This window comes from Pinus tabuliformis, chromosome 5_2 (genome assembly GCF_031772625.1).
Source record: "Pinus tabuliformis cultivar Carrire ecotype Pingquan chromosome 5_2, CPIR1, whole genome shotgun sequence".
Taxonomy (NCBI): domain Eukaryota; kingdom Viridiplantae; phylum Streptophyta; class Pinopsida; order Pinales; family Pinaceae; genus Pinus; species Pinus tabuliformis.
In genome coordinates this window covers 122,461,417-122,485,817 of record NC_142306.1, presented here as the reverse complement: position 1 = coordinate 122,485,817, position 24,401 = coordinate 122,461,417, and positions in this window count along the sequence as shown.

Below are 24,401 nucleotides of genomic sequence, written 5' to 3'. Positions count from 1 at the left end.
AAGAAGCAATTCAATTCCTTGGCTATCTTACAATGAATAAAATTATGGGTACTGCCTGAATCAATCAACACTATTGCCTTTTTCTTCTTGATATGTCCTTCTATCTTGATGGTTTGAGGAGTGGTGATTCCGACCAATGCATTACAAGATATGGTCGGATTCATTTCTTCTTTCTCTAGGGTTTGTTCCTGGTGTGTATCCTCTTCTTTTGATGTTTCTTGTTCCTTTTCTTCCTCCTCTTCACAATCTATGTAAAATAATTTCTTCTCAGCACACTTATGTCCTTTAGTGTATTTTCTATCACAACTATAACAAAGCCCTTTTTCTCTTTTTTCTTCCAATTGTTGTGGTGTCAACCTTGTAGGTTGTTGAAGGGTAGGGCAACAACACTTCAATATTTATAGTTGTGAGTGGTAGGCTTCCTTGTTTCCATAAGTTTGCTTTCAATTTTTCTTGCCAACTTGAATGCCTTCTCCAATGAATCAGGTTCCCAAAGGCGAACCTTATGTTGAATGCTATCCTTTAAAGTCCCTATGAACACATCAATCATATGCTCCTCTAGAATATCTTTTACCCTTATATTCAATTTTTGGAAGTCCTCAATGTGCTCCACCACCGAACCCTTTTGTTTGAGATTTATCAATTGGCTAAAAAAGGCGTTGCTTTTTGTATCCTCATAATGTGCTATCATTTCTTCCGTAAAACTTTCCCAAGTGACAATTTGTTTACGAGAGCAAATCCATCAACACCATACAAACTAATTTGGTTCCAAATATAAAGTTGCAATGCGTACCTTTGTGTGTTTTGCACATTATGGAGATCGAAATATTGCTCCATCTGTAGTATCCACATTACAGGATCCTTGCCATCAAAACTCCTCATATCGATCTTTGGAACTTGGTGGGTCTTCAATCCAACTTTAGAGTCTATGAAATAATGAATAAAATTTCTTTTGTTCTCATCATGTGTTTCCTTTACTACCCTTTCGCCATCAGTAAGCACTTCTTGTAGGAACTTTGTCAAATATATCTTCAAATATTCCATGTTGCCTTTAGTTTTGCTTCTATACCATCCATCTTAGCTTCCATGCCATCAATCTTAGCTTCCATTCCATTATTTAAAACATCCATCTTAGCTTTAGTTACATTTTGTGAGAACGAAATTTGTTTCACTTGGTCTCGTACTTTTGATATATCATGTTGCATTTCTTCCTCTACTTCATGTGTCATAGTAGATATTTCAGGTTGCTTACTAGGTGTTTCCATTTTCTTTCTTCAAGTCATCAATTAACAATAATTATTCTTCACAATGCCCTTTGAATCACTTCAAACAATTTCTCAAACAAAACTTATGCAAATAAAAAAAAAAACTTTACACTTCCCCCCCCCCCCCCCCCAACCCCCCCTGCTTTATATGTGCTCGATCTTGAAATGACTGTAACTCTGTAATTATGGATCTCCAAGTTCTGAAATTTTAGCCTTTGATAACCCTATGAGTCATGTTTCCAACCCCACAAGTCTGATCACGATTGGATTCTCCAAGGAATATTTATGCCCAATATCTTGCGTTGAACTAATTATAGACTGGTTCAGTAGAGCAAACTTGTATGATGTGCCACGCGTCACTTTTTTGACCTTTGGCTATGAAAATGATACCAAACAAACTATAGTCCATTCTATTTCTGTCCCTTTTTACGAAATTTGAATCCTATGTTCAGAGAGAAAGTTATGACGATTTTCCCAAGGTGACCTGTTTACGATCGAATTCAGGAGCCTACAAAAACCCTAATTTCTTGAGTTCATATCTCCACAAATATAGTGAGACAAGATCTGAAATTTGGTAGGTTCATCATGATTTCAGCTCAAATGGATTTTAATTTCAGCTTGTTAAGTTTCGTAGAAAAAAAGTTATAGCGAAAATGCCACGATGACCTGTTTGAAGCAGCGAAACCCTAGAATCCAAAGCTCCAATACCAATTGTTATGCAACCAGCTCAGAAAATAGAAGAAAGAGATAGATCAACGACTTCAAAAGTAGCCTATTCAAGGGGGAAACCTCCTTTACATTACACAAATGAAAAATTCTTGGATGATACAAATGACAAGACCTCCTTTCTATATATAGGAGTCTAAGGGGTCACAATATAATCAGAGCCGACATAACAATAATAATGTAAGGTCACAACAATAACAATAGTGGGCTACAATGATAATAATAATAAGGGAATACAATAGTATTATAGGGACCTAACACTTGGAACCTATATTTTGTGTTCTTGTGATCTTCATGTTTTTATGTTTGGAAATTGCTTGATGAAAGAAGAATAACGTAATATAATAATTCTAATAAATTCACTAGTAACTATCAAGTAGGAGAAATTACATTATTCCTGTAGCTTGACCTTGTTTCCCCAACATGAAATCAAAGCTTCGGTTAAGAAAAAGGAGGCCTAAAGATCACTATTAAAGTTTTTGGGCACATCAAGAGACCTTATCTCTGTAAAGAAGATCATGAGAGGTATAATGGCTTATTCTCTGTGGTTCAATATGACATATGTGACTCGCTCTTTGTTATAATATTGTGGCTCACATATGGTTATTTTTTAGGGTCGCATATCTACACTCATGGCTTATTCTTTCTTCATATATTACAGTAACTCATGCTAGAATTACATAACTCATTGTTGTGGCTCGATACATATACTACTTACACAATCTCAATGAATCAATTACATAATCTTCTGAAGGAAAAGGATCTCAGGTGTGTAATTCGTAGTCACTGTAGTTACTCATTGATTGCATGGAGCTCACTCTATACTCATAATTCTCAATGGTAAAATATCAAATAATGGCATTGCATCTATGATCTTCTCACACTTCATATATTTGTGATCACTTCCTGTACTATGGCTCAATAGTTTTTTGAAGTTCATTTTACTCTTGAAGGCTCACTCCATTATCTGAAGTTCTCATTCCTCGTTTGATCGAACTTCTCTAAAGATTACGTCTCTGTGTGGCTCATGGTTAATATTTACAGTGGCACGAATACTATGTAATGACCCATAGAAGGTTCACAGTTCACTTAAATGATGCCCTATAACACCGCTTTATTTTGGTATCACTATTTTTCTGAGATTTCATGGCATCGTTATTGTTAGTGATGGCTCATGACTTACATTTATTATGAGGCTCACACATTGGTTCACTAACATACACTATAACACACACACACACACACTATATTTTGCAGTTTGCATTTGGTTTATGGCAGCACAAGGAACATCACACTACAATGACATTGTGAAACTCACACTATTTATTAGATTCATATCTCTCTTGTCCCTAAGGCACGATCCTTTCGACTATACAATAGAGGCATCACCCTTGGCATTGCATTAGAACACATGCATCACTATGAAATTTCTTCGATCTTGAATACTCAACTGCCACAGTGGTCACACATGTTTAGTAACTTCGTTTGACATTGTTATATATTATGACTCACTCGCTAGTATAAACTATGGCTCACTTACAAGACACAATGTATCATTGTGGCTTATACTTGAAAGTTTGAAGGATAATTATGATCCTCTATCGCCTACAATAGTAACATGTTGGATAGAAATGATGACCTAAAGTGACCTTGCTTAAAGGACAATAACCTATATATGATAGTAATAAGATGTGGTGGTGGCCTTCATGTGATATTCAAGTGATGCTTGACTATGTTCAATGATGTATGGAAATAACATGATACTCACTGGAAAGTATATGGATCATCTCTAAAAATTAGAAAAGACTGAGGAACATGTAAGGACCTACCCATCGATAAAATAAGTTTTAGTCACCTCATTATGACATAAGGAAGGGACCTGAGCTATGATCTTATGAACAACATGAAGAAAGGAGGACTTTACAAAATATCTCTATGGATTGTACCCTAATGTGAAGGACAAAAATCTGAGACATCTGTAGATAAACTGTTACTAAAGTAGTGTTGACACGTGAAGAAGTATCAGACCCTTTCAAAGAAATATGCATGGAAGATCAAAGAGGCATGCACAATTTTTGTATGCATTTCGTGATATGTGATCTCTAGATTGTATGCACATAAAATAGAAAAAATGACATATAATGATTAGGTCTTGGATAAAACATGTTTTGGTTTTGGAGTATGCTAGATTGTATTGTTTGGATAACAAGTGTTAATAATGATGAAGTTTATAGGGTTTTTATATCGTGAAGATATGAAGGATCTAGGGAGTGCAAAGAATTTGCATAGCAAGATCTTGAAGACCTTGAAATCTAGGGTTTTTGCAACGAACTCTTGTGTGTGGTTGTATAATTTGTAAGTGACAGGTCTTGGCATCTAGGGTTTTCAAACCCTAGCAAGGTGTGGAATAAAAGGAGAAACCTTAGAGATGGAAACCCTAATTGAGTGTTTCCACTTGTGAAAGGAAAAATGAACTAGTCTTTAGCATGGTTGGTACTACGTCAAGCTGATGTGAAGATGAGGTATGATGAAAAATGGTCCAATTATTTAGTTGAATGTGAAGATGAGATCCTAAGATCGAGAAATGAAATGCATTGAGGTTTTGTAGCATACTCATAGAAGTTTTGCATGGTAGACTGTAACTTTAGGGTTTGTAATTTTTTATAGCTTTTGGTATCTAGGGTTTGAAGACCCTAGATGAGACTTAAATTTGAAAACCCTAGTAAAGGAAACCATAACTATTGTTCCCACTTTAGAATTCCTAGTTTTTGGGAAATGGTATCTAGGGTTTGAAGGTTGAGTGTTCTTTGATATTAAAATATATCAAAACTCTAGCATAAAAGAGGTTATGGATCTAGGGCATGTATTAAACCTTAGGGTGTGAAAAACAGAACCCTAGGAATGGGTGATTTTCCACTAAAAGTAAAAACCCTAATAAGGGTTAGGTCAAGAATTTTCTAGGGTATATATCTAAAACCCTAGAAATACACTTTAGAGAAATCATAGAAATCAGGGATTGATGAGATTGAAATTATGCTTTTGTCTTTGTTTATCTTGCTTGGTTGTAATTGCTAGTGAAAATTGCAGGCACATAATGAGGTCTGCCAAAATTATGAAAGCAATATGGGAAGGATGGAAAAGACAAGACTTGTGCTCGATGATAACTCCTTGATAATGATGAGCATGATGGAAAGGGGGAGTTGTAAGGACCGTAATGATATTAAAGCTTCCATATTATGAGTTCATTCCAATAACACACTGAAAGATGTAACAAAACTTTGTTGCAATATGGAGACAAAACATGCAAAGGAATGTTAACTTTAGAGGGAGTAAGTATTAAAAATTAGACAAAATGCCCTGAATGGGAGGTTATTTTGATCTAGTAACTCTGATATTGATGATCTTCTTAGGACATGACTTGGATCCTCGGTAAGGAATATTGCAAAATCATGTGAAGAGGCTGGAAGGAGAGTTTTCTTGATGATGTTGTACCTACAACTGCATAGTTTGATCATGGAACACATGGATTATGTGGATAAATATTTTGATGGCTTGAACAAACATGAGAACATTGATATCAGAAAGATGATACGAATCTTTGAAGAGCATGACATATAAACCTTTAGAAGATATGAGCTAGAAACTATGAGGAATTTTTGGCTCCTTGAAGAATTCTGATCAAGATGTTGGTTCTAAAGTTGATTGATGATTGACTAAGATCTAGAAAGATCAAAGTCTGATACATTATGGTGCTACGAGGAATGGTGAATTGATGTCATGGAGATAGAGTTTGAAAGACATTGGCTTCATAAAGTGAATAAAGGGATGAAGCATAGGATTCTTGTAAGAAACCCTACAACTACAATTATATCTCCATAGAAGATCACGTAGCTAATGTTTTAATAGTGTATGATACAACCAAGGATTGTGATGATGTTTCCCTTATTGAGAGAGAGTAGAAAATCTCATTAACGTTTGTGAAGGAGTAGGATTTATTCCATAATTAAGAGGGAATGATGATCTCCTCTCTGGTTGAGAGGGACTGATGATGGACATCATATTCTCTTATTTGTGTGTCATGCATTAGGCTAGGACTAACAATCGTACGTGTAATGATGGCCATGGAGGGACAATGGAGGATTGGATAAAAATCTAATACTGGTACTCCTTGAGGATTGGGAATTGAAGATAAGTAGTAGTCTCGTGGATTGATACTCTTTGAGGATTAGATAGGGTATTCAAGATAAGAGTGGTCAAAGAGGACCGATATTCTTTGAGGATAAGGAATTTAAGACGAGAATAGTCCTAGAAGGACATACCTGGTGAACCTCTGGATGGGATATGTGCCTTGAGAGGTAGTGTGGTGTCTCACGCAAATCCTCCCAAAATTGTGTTATGATCTAACAAAGAGATAGAGCTTGTTAGTCAAGGCCTTGCTATGTTGATAATGTTGGTTATTATGTTGAGTGTTAAATATGGCTTATCATGTAGGTTTTAACCCTGTGCATAAATTACTTACAAATCAATTCTTAAAACAGAAAAATATACAATGGCGATAACATTCAACAAATATGCATAGAGATTTTCTGCTAGATACCAAAACTAGGAATACGATATTGATTTTTCATTATATTCCTTTCCATGTTAGAATACATATTTTTTTTTTTTTTTTTTTAATTAATTAATTAATTATTATTATTATTATTTATTTATTTATTTATTATTTATTATTTATTTTATTTATTTATTTATTTTTTTCCGAAGAGAAAAATTGTAATCTTTCATTTATGTGAGAAATATTACATGTAGTAGATGCCTGGAGGCATATGCGATATCAACTGTTCATTTTAGAGCTATATACATCTTTTGCATAGTGCAAAAACCTTTGACCTGCCGGTCATTTGCGAGTATAAATGCTGTCTGTGTTGAGCTAAAACAAAAATGCCAAAAATAAATATACAATTTTGTCTATAGATAGTCTGTATATAAACAACAAAAAAAATCGATCATATTTCTATGGCCAATCCACCCTATGATATTCTCGGTCTATGTCTGGTCGATGGTGGTATTAATAGATTTTTGTGTCCACCTGTTCGCTGATTATCCACAAGCCTCTGGGAAGTAACGAGCCCTCCTTGGAAAGCCCATCGGCATCTTCATTGTTTTCCCTCTGAATGTGTTGACAAGAGATCAGATTAAATCCTGTTTTGAGATTTTGCACATCCAATAGTATATTTTGAAGGAAAATGGCATGACATTGATTTATATCATTGAACCAATTAATAATAATTTGTGAGTCTCCAAAGATATGAACAGAGATGCAATCATGCGCAAGAGTGAAATGCAACAAATGCCTAAGGGTTAGGAGTTCAGCATAGTTGTTGGTTCCATCTCCCAAGCCTAGGTTGACTTTGAAGCAGTGCTGCTCGATGAGGTGTAAACAAAACCCCCTCCACATCCATGTGGCTGTGCGGCCTCGTCGAAGAAAGCCCATGGCTGAGTTTTATCAATGTTTCCTGGCCCAATAATAATGCGGGTTCGAGAAGGCGGATCCTCGGGGACATCATTAGATGCAGACATCGCCTGTACTATGAGTTGCTGCTAATTTATAGGCTGGTTTTTGAAGATGCAGCGATTTCTTCCAAGCCAAATAGTCCAACAAATAATGAGAGGGAGGCACTGTTCTTTATGTTTTGGGTGAGCAGTTATCTAGTTATGCCAAGCTTGTATAGGTGATGCCCCCTACCAAGAGTTTCAAATTCTTAGCTGCTGTGTGATATCTTGCCAAAAATATGTGACATGTGTGCAAAGCAGGAATAAGTGTTCATTGGATTCAGATGCTTGCAGACATAATACACATCTGCTCGGTCCATAAATCACTTAGTGCATGAGGGCCTCTCCCATTGGGGCTCTTGTTATTAAGAACATACCACATAAATAGCCTGGATCGAGGGGAAACTTTTAATTTCCATAGGCTCTGCCACCAACTCTGTAGCTGAGTTGATTTCTAGGCTTCCATCAGATGAAGGTATCTGAGCTTGGGACTATATTTCCCATGTGTAGTAGGTGTCCAGACGAGGGTGTCAGGTTCTTGATTTAGGATGATATGTGCCTCCTGAAGTGCCCTGATATACATTGACCAAGTGTGCTGCCACTGCTCTGGGATGTCGAGTTCATGTGCTGATCTCCATTGTTGCCTGAGATAAATACGAGGGTCTGGATCAATAATGTGGGCTATGGTCGAGACTTCTCTGTGGTGTAAGAAATGGATGAGGTTCGGAGGTAGATAATACAGGTTGCCACCCCCAATCCATGGGTCGATACCGATTCTTACCGAGTGGCCATTGTTGATGCACCATGCTAGGGCAGATCTTACAAAAGGCATTGTTTGTAAAATGGCTTTCTAGACAATTGAGATGCCTCCTCTAGTCTAGGTTTGTAGATGCGCCTAGTCCAAGATCTGAAGTGGCTAGATGTACTTGTGGAATGTGTTAGAATACATATATATACATGTTGAAGCATTCATAAACCCCAATCCATCAACCATGGATTAGAACATAACCATAGTTCCCTTGACCAGATCTACAAATACCATGGGAAAAAAACCATTGTGCCCAAAAACCATGCGCAAAACCATGGGTAGGTCTGCCCACCATATTTGGGCCCTCCCCCCATCCTTGGGTCTGCATAAAATACATTTATTTATTTTATTTATTTATTTATTTTTTCGGGGCGTTTCTCTAGACCCCATGACTTGTAGAAAGAAGATAACACACACCCAACATATCAATCCAACTCTTATTATGAGAATATTTCAATTTGAGAGTATTCTTGTACCAAGGGTACAATTATGAATACCTCCCTAGTTAAGAGGGAGTGTTGGAGAATGTAACTAAGTTCGATCTTCATAAATGTATCAAAATGAATTTTATGTAAAAGCAAAAAGAAGAAAAAGAAAAATTAATTTTCAAGCATTGGTTTCATGCTCAAGAAATTATCATTTTATTAGTTAAGCATGTTCTTCATGCTTCTAGGATTTGATGAGTCAAAGAGTCAAAGTCCTAATTTTACCTATTGTAAAGAAAAAGGAAAAATCATTTTTAAATATGTATTTTGGGTGAAAATTCACTCTAGAAGTCATATCGGCCCTACCTGTCATGTAAGTTTTGGCCCAAAGGACTTGTCTATTTTCACCCTTCTGGATAGTATAAATGGAGGGTGAGTTGGATCTTATTTGGACATACAATTCATACAACAAGTTCTAAAATATCACAGGAAGAAGGACAACTGCAATCTAAAATTGATGAAGGAGTGTTCCTGAAGTTTGATTTGTGGCAGTTTTGCCTTGATGGATCTCTTGTTTAAGTTATTATGCTGCTTATGTTGCTAGTCTCTTACTGTTAATGGATTTGAAGGATAATAGGGTTTGACTTGGCTTCTATAGGGTTGAAGGGTTCTCATTTGATCTGATTCTATAAGAATAGGAATTTTGGGTTTTCCCCTTGGAAGGATTTTGCCTTGGCTTGGAGCCTATATCTTGTGTTCTCTGTGTTCTTCATGTTTTTATGTTTGGTAATTGCTTGATGAAAGAAGAACAACCTAATATAATAATGCTAATAAATTTACAAGTAACTATCAAGTAGGAGAAATTACATTAATCCTATAGCCACCTTGTTTCTACAACACGTAATCAGAGCTTTGGTTCAGAAAAAGGAGGCCTGAAGATCACTATTAAAGTTTCTTAGCCTATCAAGGGACCTTATCTCTGTAAAGAAGATCATGAGAAGTAAAGTGGCTCATTCTCTAAGGTTCAATATGACATATGTGACTTTCTCTCTGTTATAATGTTATGGCTCACATATGGTCATTTATGAGGCTTGCACATCTACACTTGTGGATCGTTCTTTCTTCATATATTATAGTAACCCATGGAAACATTATAAAACATGTTTTTGTGGTTTGATACATACACTACTTACACAATCTCAATGAATCAATTACATAATATCGTGAAGGAAAAAGACCTCGGATGTGTAACTCTTACTCACTGTACTGACTCATTCATTGCTTGAAGCTCACTCTATACTCATAATTTTTTAGGGTCACATATAAAACAATGTCATCGCATCTATGATCTTCTTACACTCCATATTTTTGTGATCAATTCCGGTACTATGGCTCGGTATTTTTTTGAAGTTCATATGATTCTTGGAGGCTCAGTGTATTATTTGAAGTTCTCATTCTTCACTGATTGTACTTCTCTCAAGATTGAGTCTCTATGTGGCTCGTGGTTAATATTTACGGTGGCCTAAATACTTTGTAATGATCCACAAAAGGTTCATAGTTCACTTATATGATGCCCTGTAGCACCGCTCTGGTATTGTTATTTTTCTGAGAATTCATGGAATTCCTATTGTCCGTGATGGCTCATGACTCACATTAATTATGAAGCTCGCACATTGGTTCATTAACATAGACTGTAACATGCACACTATATTATGTGGTTTGCATTTGGTTTATGGCAACAAAAGTAACATCCCACTACAGTGACATCGTGAAACTCACATGTCTATTAGACTCATATCTTTCTTATCCCTATGGCACGATATTGTTGACTATACAATAGAGGCATCACACTTCGAATTGCATTAGAATAGAGGCATCACTATTAAATGGTTTCACTCTTGAATACTCAATCACTATAATGGCCACACTTGTTTAGTAACATCGCTTGACATCATTATATACTTCAACTCACTCACCAGCATAATATATGGCTCACTTATGAGACACAATGTATCCCTGTGGCTCAGACTTGGAAGATGGAAGGATAACTATTATCCTATATGGCCTACAACAGTGTAATGTTGGATAATAATGAAGACCTAAAGTGACCTCGTTGAAAGGACAATAATCATATGCCAGTAACATGATGTGGTGGTGGCCTTCACGCGATAGGCAAGTGGTGTTTGAATATGTTCAATGATGTATGGAAGTAACATGATATTCAGTGGAAAGTAGATGGATTATCTGTAAAAAAATTAAAAGACTGAGGAACACGGAAGGACCTACCCATTTATAAAAGAAGTTTTAGTCACCTCATTGTGACACAAGGAAATTATTCGTTGATGGCGAAAAATGACATCATCAACATTTGGGAATACCACCTGGTTAGAGCCCTAATTAAGTTATTATCTATTTGATTTGGCGGTTTCGACAGGTTCTATTAGGTCTAGTTACCCCCTCACTCTTCTTGTTGACTTGTGGTATTTCTATTACTTACCAACAAGAAGAGAGATATCAAATCTACTCTCTTGTAGATCTCTTGCAAGTAACCCTTAATCTGAAAGAAGGGCGCAATCAAGCCACACTAGTTTTTGCTCCTACGTAAGGAGACTTCTAAAAAATGATTTTTAAATGAAAATACAAATTAATCTAAAATGCAAGCAACAAAAGGAAATATAATCTATCATGTTTCTATTAGGACAAGATATAGATCTTACACAATCAAGAGCAAAAAATGATTTAAAAGAGTGGGGATTTAACATGCTTTTAATGTTTAATATCTAATTGCCGAAGAAGTTCTAACAATTGATATTTTGGATGCAACACATTCTTTGTTTTAGAGTCAAACTAATGAAAGATGAGCCATCAAAATGTAAAAATAGTTCATACAATTTAATGACAGTTAAATATATTTCAATTGACAAATTTATGTGTAAATAGTTACTTAGAAATTTGATTGAAGCACAAGAGAAAATTGAGAAATTTAATAATAGATCGATGCAACCACAAGATTAGATAGCTGATCAAATAAACAACCATTTTCATATCAAATAGAAGTGCGTAATATGAAATAATTGACATAAGTCTGGCATTGAAAAGGACATAATTTGCATTAAAAATAATAGTACTTAAATACATATTGAACCTAAAACCCTTTGCTCTATTTTATGAAGAATATCCTCAACAATCCTTTCAAAATAATGAGCTCTGCCAATGGAGAAAAGAGTTGCAATAGTACAAGCTCTGCATCAAAGACAAGGACCAAATTTCGAAAAGCAACTCCCCGAACACTTAGATTTGGGTATTCCTCTCCGCCTATAGCTAAAATTCTCTTTACAAATGTTCTTATATCCTCAAAGTTACAGAAAAGAGGAACCCCATCTTCATTCTCAACACCATTATTTATAATTTACAAAAATATGCCAAAAGGATAGTTGTTGGGAGTAACTTAGATTTGTCCTTTTTTTTGGAGTTGCAAATCCTCCCTTTCCTTCTCTGGTGGTGCAATCCTATTTCTCTAAATCCTTGGCCTCATCTTCTTGCAACAACTCTTTGCCAAAAATGCATTCCAAATAAAAATGAAACCAATAAAAATTAAGAAAAAACTCAGATTTCTAAATTGTGAAAACAAATTAACGAATTGAAAACTAATTTTATAAATAATCAAACCTAATTTTTGATTCACATTTCTTCCTTTGGAGATAATATTTGGCTAAAATTGATATTCAAAATGAATTTGCAACAACAAGGCTTTTTGGGCAATCCAAATATTCTTCGAAACGAACTCCCAAATCCATTTTTTGTTGCAATTTTGTATCTCCATCTTCTATAATTTGACACATTAAATATCCATATTTGATTGAGTTAATGCCTCCAAATTATTCTCCATGATTTTAGGTTTCCAACGAGCTGTCCTGGGCCTCATTTGGCTTAGTATAACTCAAGATAGAGCCGGTTAGATTTGGGTTACCAAAACAAGCAGCTTGCTGGAAAAAAACACAATTTTGGGCAAAAATCTGACATTTTATTAAAGTTTTGATTTAATATATTTTTTATTAAATCTTAAAACTAATAAAACAAATTACATTTAAATTAAATAATATATAAACAAGAGCCACGTGGTGACATGTCACTGTTTTTGGTTTTTAGTATAAATGAATTTTGTGCATGTAATCTTAATTTGGTTGACTTGGAATGAATTTGATAATTCTATTTAATTTATTTATTTTCTATTTTTCGAGTTTGACTCCACTAGAAAATAAGGATAAATTATGACCATACAGTAGAATAAACTCACTTATTTTCTGTGGGGATGATGATGTTGCTTGGGATCAAGACCGTAATGCAACCATATACATCTTCAATCTCTAGCGAATGAGGAGTTACATCCAAAAGAAGTGTATCTCGAATTTTGTTATGACCTAGGCAGAGTGAAATCCTTGGCTGAAATTTCACGCGGAGGACATCTTTGCAGCAATACGCCTCTGAACACTAACAATCTTTTGGTTAACTGACCGTAGCCAACTGAGATATATAATAGAATGATCAATCCCTACATCCCCTCGATCTTGTCCTTCATAAATGCAAGATGATTCAGAGTCTTGTCAATGCCAATTCCTTCCATATTTCCCACCTCCAGAAATAACCAAGATTGTAATACGATGGTACCTTCTTCCTTAGGAGGAGTAGCTTTATTACATATTCCGGCGAGTAACCAAAGCCTCAACACCCACCTGTCCTCGTACATGATTTTCCTTCCAGCGACAACACCTGTGCCTTAAATCACCACCTACTGACCCTGCAACTAAGGCACCGTGAAGGAACCTTAGAAAGCTTGCCCTCTTAACTACCATCTTGCGAAGGAACCTCGGGGAGCTGGCCTTCTTAACCACCATCTTAATACTCTAACAACTCGTACTACAATAATACAACGCCAACCTGTTGCAACTGTTTAGTGGATGTGACATGAAGATTTGTTTTGATTTATGCATATTCAACCTTGTTCTAATAACACCCTCACGTTGGCCTGACCATCTGCCATATGGTTATTGGCACACAACACGTGGAACAAATAAACCTTTTCATTTTTTTTAGCAAACAAATAATCCTTACCATAATTGAGGAGGTTTCATCATCTAGGAGAATGACATTCTCGAGGAGCTTTACACATTTTTGGATGGTCATCATGGAATCGCCAACTATGAACATAGTTTTGATACCATTAGCCAAACTTATTTTCAAACCCTACCAAAGGGAAAGAGCTTCCGCTTGATTATTTTTCGTAATGCCAAGATCCCATGCATACTTTACTTCTATTTTTTCTTTGAGGTTGATGATTATCCCTCCCGCTCCAGCCTCCTTGGAACTGATTTTACATTTATTGATAGAACTAACATGCAACAATTTTGAAATATTGCATTTGAAAATTGATACAACTTTCAAATTGCAATTTCAATGTAATTTGATTATTCTTTGTTATAATTAAATATATAATTCTACTTTGTGAGCTATACAAATCGTTTTTAACTTTTGTAAAAATTATTTTGTTTGAATTGTGTTCATTTATAACATTAAAATCTAATAATTTTGATATAACTAACATTTTCATATGTGAAAAGTAGTTGTGGCAGGAAAGTGGGAAATACCCATATCATGTCTACATGTTAGTGGCAACCCCTCGTCCAGATCATTTGATATTTCTCTTGTGAAAGCGATAAGTGGATGGGTGCGGAGACTACATAGATACTTTGTACCACCCTTTTTTTAATTAAACGTAATCAATTTTCCTGAGTTTATATTGACGTTTACAGTGCAAGAAAGCATTTAAAACAATAGTACATACGTCTCATCCAAGCTAGGGAAATAGAAAGTCGTGCGTCATCCCTCGGGCATTGGAACTGAGGATGCGGCAGTGGGGTGATGTCATCAAAAAAATTATATACAAAACTAATGTGAACTATATAAAACCATAATTATTTTTAACACTGGCTAGATTAATGCAGTTTAAGCGATCCTATATGCCACTGTTTACAATGAAATAATAAATTAAAAAACAATATATATAAAACATTAAATAAACAAAATAAAAACAATATAAAGCAAAGGAGTTTTATAAAATGGATGAAAGGCTTTATGTATATATGACATTGTAACGTATGAAGGAGGGAGGGAGGAGCCCAAGCTCATGTCTAATTTCTCACCGAGATCGGGGGATAATACAAGATTTGAACCCAAGACTTCCGATTCAGTGAGACTTCATTTCTATAGCCATTGTCAATTGAGCTACCCCAAACAGAGAAAAATCAATAAAATAATATTATTTACAAATTAATAAATAATTAGCTTTATTAATCTAAATTAATTAAACAAATTAATTTGAATAATAATATTCACATATTTAGTTTAATTTACAAAATAAGTTAAAATGCATTTTTTTACATTTTGAAGCCCAGAGAGTGAAAATCAATCAAACTTTGAACAAACACCATTTTTCAATCCGTAAGACCAAATTTAGTGAAATTTGAGTTGTTGGGAAGCTAGCGAGAAACTACACACAATGAAGCAATCAAAGGGGAGAATTGAGAAAAGTAAAAATCTCACAAAATTAACAAAATCAGAGCATGAAAAATATTGTATGACCAAAATTTACATAGAGGGTCCCCATATCTTTTGTAAAAAATTATGGTGGGGCGGTGGGGGGTGTGTGTTGTGACCACAACAATGGCGACACACGGGAGAGAAGAAATTATCTCTAGTTAAAACGATAATGAGTTCAAATTTACCAAAATATTGAAATGATGAATTCCATCAAGTCTTAAAGAATTAAAACATTTCGCATGGGTTCCACATTAATAGATCAAGCAATATAAGTTTCAAGAAAGATAAGTACTTGAATCAAACTGAGTCTTAAACCATGAATCCAAGCTTTCAGGAAAATATGTAATTTTACGTTTACCTCATGCAAGTGACAAAAGAGGTACAAATAAGAAGTTTGAAGAAAGTATACATCCATCGATATAAATAGTCTCTTTTACCCGACATCGATTCGCTGCCAGTGAGCCCGTTTAGTACCACAAAAAAGTTATCTAGTACCACACAAGCATAGCCTCGCTGCCAACCAGCCTGCTCAGTACCTTGATTATTTTACTTGCATTTCACACACATATTTGCTTTCAACCCTATTTTACCACCCTTTTGATAAACTTAATTTAGAGAATTTATTTTAGCATTTGGATGAAGAGGACGGGGTGGTACAAAATATTTTAAAGGTAATGGATATAATACTTATAAAATTTTGAGTCTCTCATCTTTCCCTACAACTATCAATCTAGAGGCTTTTATGTGAAGTGGAGGGATGGGTGAGATTTATTGAGTTAGACTCAAGCTAGTTCTTTCCTTTGAAAGACGAACCCTATCACTTGGAAAAGATGAATGTTCCTCCAGGGGAAATAATTAAAGTGAGGGGACTTAGAATTCATTAAAGATGTCCCTTTGAGGTAAATGAAAACCCATGAAATTGACAGAGTAAAAATTTCTCCATGCATGCATGCCAATGATGGGTAAGAACAAAATATTCCATATAAATCTTTGGTAATATCACCAAAACCAATTTGAAATGAAAGTGAAATCAATACATTCCAAAAATTGCAATCAAAGAAAGACAATCCAAATCTAAAATAAAAGACAAATATAAAAAACCATGATTGAGAGAAACCCTAATAAGAAAATGCGTCTCAATAAAAGAGTAAAATAAGAAAAGCATTCGTGTTTTTCTTAAGTTCATATCCTAATAAATTATATCTTGCAGAGCTATACATAATCAGGCTTTTAAAACAAAAATTAGATAATAGTTATAAGAGAAAATGAAGTCAAATAAAGTGTCCCTCCCCTTGCAAATTTTCTTGTTTAAAAAATTAAGCTTGCATGAAAAAACATCTTAATGATTTTCTAATAAAAACAAGGCTTATGCAAAAAAAAAATAGAAGTTGAGAGATTCCCTCATTTAGCTTATTTGTAACTTGATCAACATCATAACTGCTATGTCTAATGAAAAAAAAATAAAAATGAGGAGAGTGAATTCCAAATTTCAGCCAACAAGAGTATTAGCTTTTCAAAGGAATTCTCAAAGACCAACAAAAACAGAGCTTTAGATTAGCAAACACTAAAAACAAGGTTGAAAGAAAAACATAACGAAAATAGTAACAAATGAAAATGAGCATATGAGACTTACCTTGAAGGATTTAGCTAAGATTTACTTGAAAGATGCTTGTTGTCTCTAAAAAGAGGTAACTTCCTCTTTTGTATTGAGATTAAAAGTATGAACAAGTTACATTTTAATGAAGTTTTCATGTGCCCAATATCAACAACTTATTGCATCTAAACTAGAGCGAGCATTAAGCTAAGAAAGACTAGTTCATGTTCAAGGGATCAAGAATGAACAAAAATAGTCATAAGTAAAAATGCAAATGTGCTTTGTTTTGTATTGCAACTGGATTAATCCCTTTTATTTTTTAGATATTATATCAACTTTAAAGTTTTAAAAATTCCATGGTATCAATCCAAATTTCCTATCCATATTTTGAGCATGCTTAGCAATTTTCTGCATTATTATGAAAAAACCATGAGCATGACAGGTGTTGCAATTTTATTAGAAATGTGGATTCTTACATCAGCTCGGGAGCTCAAACTTGTAACTAATGGAGGATGCACACTAAAGGAACAATCAGGATGAATAGAGTGGGCAAACATGGAAAGGAAAAAGGCCAAACGTCTAATGAGAACGCGAAGAGAAAGAGGTGTAAGTGGGCCACATATGATGAGATGTTGGGTGATGTGGTGATTATGTCATCTCGCAAGGTTAGAACCCACAAGGAGGATAAGGAGTGTTGTTAAGGAATGACCTGACTGAGTAGGATGTGGGATGATGTTGAAAGGAAACCCACGTGCTCGAGTGCGAAAGATTGGATTGTTGATTGGACTTATCGAGTTGTACCGAAAGGGAGAAATTAACCACAAAGTATGCACAATGGGTTGACAATGTTAAGGCATTTAGTACTATCAAATAAGGAATCAACAGGATGGGCCCATAGAAAGTGAGTTGTCCCAAACGCTTATTAAAACAAAAAACAATACAACCACTGAGCTAAAAGTAGCAGGTTGATGTGTAAAGTGTAATGCCTAAGAGTCTAATAAAAATAAAGCAAAGGAACATGAAACATATTGAGCAAACCTGCTAGTGATTTATGTAAACGAATGACAATGGGAGAATGAGGGACCCATTTGTCATGAGTTGTCATGCTGCTCCTTTCATTGTGCTTCCATAAAGTGCTCAATATGAATCTTTTTGGTTAGTTTCAACAATGATGACGTGTAAATGAATAAGACATGTGGAAAAAGAAAGGATTTATTAACTTCCATATGTGGAGAGCTATGACACATCTGTAACACCCTCCTCCCACATCCACCCAAGCAACTGGCCATTTGGGGTAAACATGCGATGAGAGGCCACTATGATAAGATTCAACCTCCTTGGTGACTTTAAGGAAATGGAATCGACGGAACATCACATATAGTCATCCAACATCATCCAAATAACCTTCAGGAGACAAGCCAACCACTCAGATTGCCTATCCTTGGGTCCCATTGCTGTTTGAGAGACTTAAGGGTAGGGTAACTCTCCTTAGACACTACCCAGGTGAGTTAGTTTAAGGACTAACACTCCCCAGACACTCCCTAGGTGCTTTAGAATGCTTCCCAGGCACTGCCCAGGCGAGTTAGTCTCAGCACTAATGCTAGCATTCCAGGATTTGAGCCACCTTTTTTGGCTCAGAGCCCGAGACATTGCCCAGAATTGAATGATCACTTAGAATTAGTAAGGATGCAGCGAAACAATGATGCAAAAGAAATAATATGAACAAGATAATCATTAGACCCCTACTAGCCATGATAGGCATTTCGTCAAACATATCATCAACATGTAACCTACAGGTGTAAATAATAGAATTAAGTGTAGGGATCTCATACTTATCTGAGAATCACTATGAACCATTGTTCCCTCATGCCATTTGCTGTATTATCCTCCATTAACTCATAAACACATTATCCATTCATACATAAGTAAAAACATGTTGAGATCCATACATAGCTGCTGGCATGAAATGTGCATATAACCAGCATAATAGGAACATAAATACAATACACATATTAACCATCAAATCCATAAATACATCAGTACCTTTACACATGAAAATCAAGGAAATGGATTTATCATTAATGAATGCAATGAACCGACCGGAGATGGAACTACCAGGTTCCACCCGACCGTAGAATGGCTGAGCCAAATCTCTCTTCAACCATTCACCCCCGTGCCATATTCCAAGAATGAATGTGGGATCTCATAGAACACATCAATCAAAACTCATTTAGGGTTTCCAGAGGCCATCCACCTCAACCCATAAGACAATGATTCCACCTTACGGTAGGACATCACCAAAACCATCATCAGATTGGTCTCCATCCAAGTCTTGCAAGGCTTCTAGAGCGTTTGTCCAACCAAGGCTTCCAGAACTAGTAACTCAACCCACAACTTATATAGGGCTTCCAGAGCGTTTGTCCAACCAAGGCATCCAGGACTAGCAACTCAACCTACCAAGGGCTTCTAGAGCGTTTTTCCAACCAAGGCTTCCAGGACTAGTAACTCAACCCAAGTTGTTACAGGGCTTCCATAGCATTTGTTCAACCAAGGCTTCCAGGACTAGTAAATCAACCCAAGCTATGGAAACATGAGAACTAACCAAAACAAAGAAATGAAAGTAAACCCACAATCACCATGGCTATCCAGGAAATGGCATGGCTAGGCAATCCACTATCAATCAGGACCATCCTCCATGCCAATGACAGATCATAACCAAGAAACCACTTGCATGTGCCATGCATGAGAAAACTAGTTAAGAAATCATACATGCAACTCAGTACCTACAGTTGCTGATGCCGATGCCTTCTTGTGCTTTCCTTCTTTTCCTTTGCCTTATTTCTCGAAGAGTCCAAGTATTCCACACTCTCTAAGAGTGCTCCAAGAAAACTCTAAGTATTCAAGAGTATGAGAGAGAGAGAGAGAGAGAGAGAATAATGAGAGAGCTCCAAAACTGATCTGATTAAGCCTTCACCACTGATCCTGAGAAGCCTTTTTATTAATGAGGCCTCTATTTTCTTCATTTTCCATTATTTTCCTTCAATTTCCTCCTCACATGCAACTTGTGGCCTTTCACCTTCCTTTTCTCCTATTTTCCTTTATTTTCATAAATAAAATGCCAATTAATGTCTCATGCCTTTCCAAAACCTTAGCCATTTCCTTTTCTAATTTCCTTAGCCATAAACATCCAAATGAACACCCACTAGGATGTCCTTCCCACCATTCAACTTGGAATATGTGTCCCATCATCCTTAATATTTATATATTTTTACATGGAATTTTCACCAGGGATGTTACAGAATCCTCCCCCTTGAGGGAACACCATCCTCGGTGTTCAATGACACCTATAACCAACATGACTGCTAAAAACAAAACATGGAGCTTTATAACATAGCTCGTTACAATATTTACAATGAATAACCTGCTCAAAAACAAAACATCATGACAACATGACCAAATAACAATCATACCGCATACTGGAGCTTTATAACACAACTCATGACGATATTTACGATAACCAGATATACACATATTAACATCCACTTAACCAGGAAATAAAGGATATGATGCCCGTATCAATCAACAAGGGAATCCAGAGGCTCACACCTCCAAGGATTCACCTCCTTCCTAGGAAGTCCAGAATCCACTGCAAAGTCAAATCTGCATCCAATGTTCAGTGTTATAATCTTGCGTCACTTGTCCTCTCACTGAACAATTACCGGATCATTGTTCTAGGGTGCACTCCCGATGTGCATTTGATTCCATTTGGCAATGCTAATGACCAAAACAAATCCATCCGTGAGCTTCCCTTCTCTCCTACATAGTCCCTCGAGTATCCAGTCACCCCTTCTGTGCAGTCACTCACCTTCCAAGTTCCGCTAGCACCCCCATCCTGGGTAGTCCATCCCTTGGCAAGGCTTCCTCACATTGGAAGGTACAAAAACTAAGGCATATCCTTGCCTCAACACATCATACTGGTCATAGCATGCTCATGGAAATCAATGGACACTATTGGGTACTAGTGTCCCACAATGGCCCTGCTCTTGAATACTTTACCAACATGCTGCTGAATGTTCCGATTTCTTTTGTTGTTGCTGCCAATTCTTGTTGTTGATTTCAATCAACCAACCAGGCATTTCATGCATTCCTGTACCAAGCACATAACTTCCATTAGATTCAAAATAAATTGAAATAACTTCAAATCATACCTCATTGGTGGTTCGTCAATAAGGTACACTTGGAATCCTGTTCGCTTCCTGTCACAAGAAGTCAAACTAGCATCTTTGACCAAATCAGCATGTATAAAAATATCACATTAGGTTAGCTCAAAACATAACCATCAAAATCATAAATCACATGTAAACATCATAAACCAAAATCATACATCACATATAGTCATCATATATCAGAATCATAAATCACATGCATAGTAAAGCTGAAATAATATACCAATACTTATCCTTTCATCAATCCTTAGCTTCTACCTTTGTCTTTATTCCATACGCACTCCGAATCGGTTGCTACACCCAACAAACACCCAATGCCTTCTCCTCAACCATGTGCATAGACACATAGTGTGCATCACACACATACAACCGCGCGACGCACCACACCATGCAATGCCTTCATCTACACCTAACATACGACACATACACCTACACCCAATGCATACAATATAATGCATCCATCTATATCCGATGTGAAATACCACCCAATGCATGTACCTACACAGAGTACCACACAACGAGTACACATGCTGCAATACCATGACTAGATGATGCACATACATAAAACCACATGCCCTCAACACAACATGTATGAAATGCACACAATACAACACGTGCACCAGTACCATATGTACAACATGTACACAGTACCACCTGTACACTACACCGCTTGCACAACATGTGCACAACATCACATGTACACGGCGCCACCTGCACAATGTGTACACAACGCCACATGTACACTGCACCACTGTAAAACATGTACTCAATACCACATGTACACATTACCACACACAAAATGTGTACGAGACACCATATGTACATAATATCACATGAACGACATGTACACAGCACCGCATGCTCATAGCACCCTATGTACAACATGTACACAACACCACTTGTACAATCATGCACACAACATCATATGTACATAGCCCTATATGTACAACATGCACGCAACACCACGTGTACATAGCACTACATATCCAACATGTACATAGCATCATCCGTACACATCACTGCATATCCAACATGCACACAGCACCATATGCACACACGCTGCATATACATCATGAAGATAATACAATATATACAACACCCCATATGCAATATTTACACAACCCTATTTGTAACATCCTATACATAACATTTCATAAATAACATTTACACATGCTATGTATATACAACACCACAAATGCACATATCATAAATGTATCATGTACAACATATACAATGTATGCACAACAATAGTACCACACATCCAAAACCACACTGTCCTTACCAAGAAACCTTGTTTCCAGTATCTTATCCATGCTTATCCTAGCATGTCACAAAGCATATTGCTTTCACTTTGCTGATGTATCCCTTGGTATAACCTGTCCATAACATAAGCATAGGCATAATACAAGCATAGAATATAAATTCATATTCTCATGATACTCATCTCATATATTTGTCATGAATACTCTTCCCAGTTGATTCCTCATAAGACCATGAACCTCATCATGCCATTCACTTGCATAAGAAATCATTCCTCCATAAGAACGATCCCTAACAATCCTTGTCGGACAGTGACATAGATACATATATAATCGTTAGCATAAAACAATCATCACCTTGCTAGATGACAACATACATACATACATATAAATGTTAGCATTAATAATCATGATCCATGACGGCCCTATCAGACATGACATACGTACATACATACATGTATACACATATAAACATCAACATAATCATGATCATAAAATAATTACCAGATAACATAAGGTCTAGGTTAAGAGAACTTCCTTTATTCATGCAACACATGCGCAACATTGAGAACAATAGTTCCCAACATAGCCAAGGCATGTGATACCTCAAATCCATTTACTTTACCTTTCCCTGTTACCTTCATGACTGTACTACCATCGTCCATTTACCACAATGGACCCAACTATTCCAACCGACTGTCATAGCCTTACCTTCCGCTGTGCTTACTCATGCACAAAGCTTCATTTGAATCTTACATTACCTTTCGAGTACCACACATCTCTCCTTGAGCTACATTAACTTCCTCTTTCCCAACCAATTCCCAAGAGTTAAAAACAAATGGTAAGTCAAGAAACTGCAAATCAAGCATAGGAAAATAACAAAAGACCAAAACCACAAGGCTAAAAATAAACACCATGACTAAATCCTCATGATTCCCAAGGAAAGCTCAACCTGAGCCTTATTCAAGATTTCATGGAAACCTCTCTTGCCATGAACTCCCTGCATCATATTTCCATAAACACATAACTATAAGTGCATATATAACATAACAATACACGAGTTACCTCATCTTTTTGTACCAAGAATGCTGCGTGCAACTGAACACATCCACACCATCTCTCAAAGGACTCCAATCTTTTAATAGATCCACCTATAGCTAAAGACTAGCTAATATACCTGTCAAGTACACGTTCATGAATATAGCACATATCCACATAATGTCAGAAAAAATCAAGGTTACAAAGACTTCCTATGTGCAAAGAACTCATTCGTTAAAAATTAGGGTTTCCAAACATAGCCAAAGGAATTCTTGCCCAATTCCTTTCTTTTACCTTTTTACCTTGTTGGAATCGAGGCTTACTATGTGCTGTCACACCACCCAATTGTTAGTTATATAGACACATCAACTATTACCTTTTCATGCTAATACAAAGCATGTTACCCTTCAACCACATGTTCAAAATATAAAGACAATCATATCCATTAATTTGAAATCAATCGTTATCAAGACTAACAATCATGTCATAATCCATAGTCAAATCATAGTCATCAGTCATAATACTACAACTATCACCTATTATACTCAAGTATATATCAATTGTCTCAACACATATATTTTAGTACAATCATCTTAAAACAAGATCATTGGAACACATACTCATATTATGAAATTAATCAAACATTCAACCAACTCACAAACATATCACGTTAAATAAATCAAGTAGATGACATAATAGGCACCAAACACTCAAATACAAAATATACGATATAATCAACTATGAAACACCGAGTATAATACATAAGAAAACTCATACCTTAGGGTACCTCAGGGAGATTGTCTTGTTTGCATATCAATCTAGTTAGCATGATATAACTTCACAACATATCAATTCAAACATAAATCATGATATCCATAACAATAACTAACTAATATGTTCACATCATAAG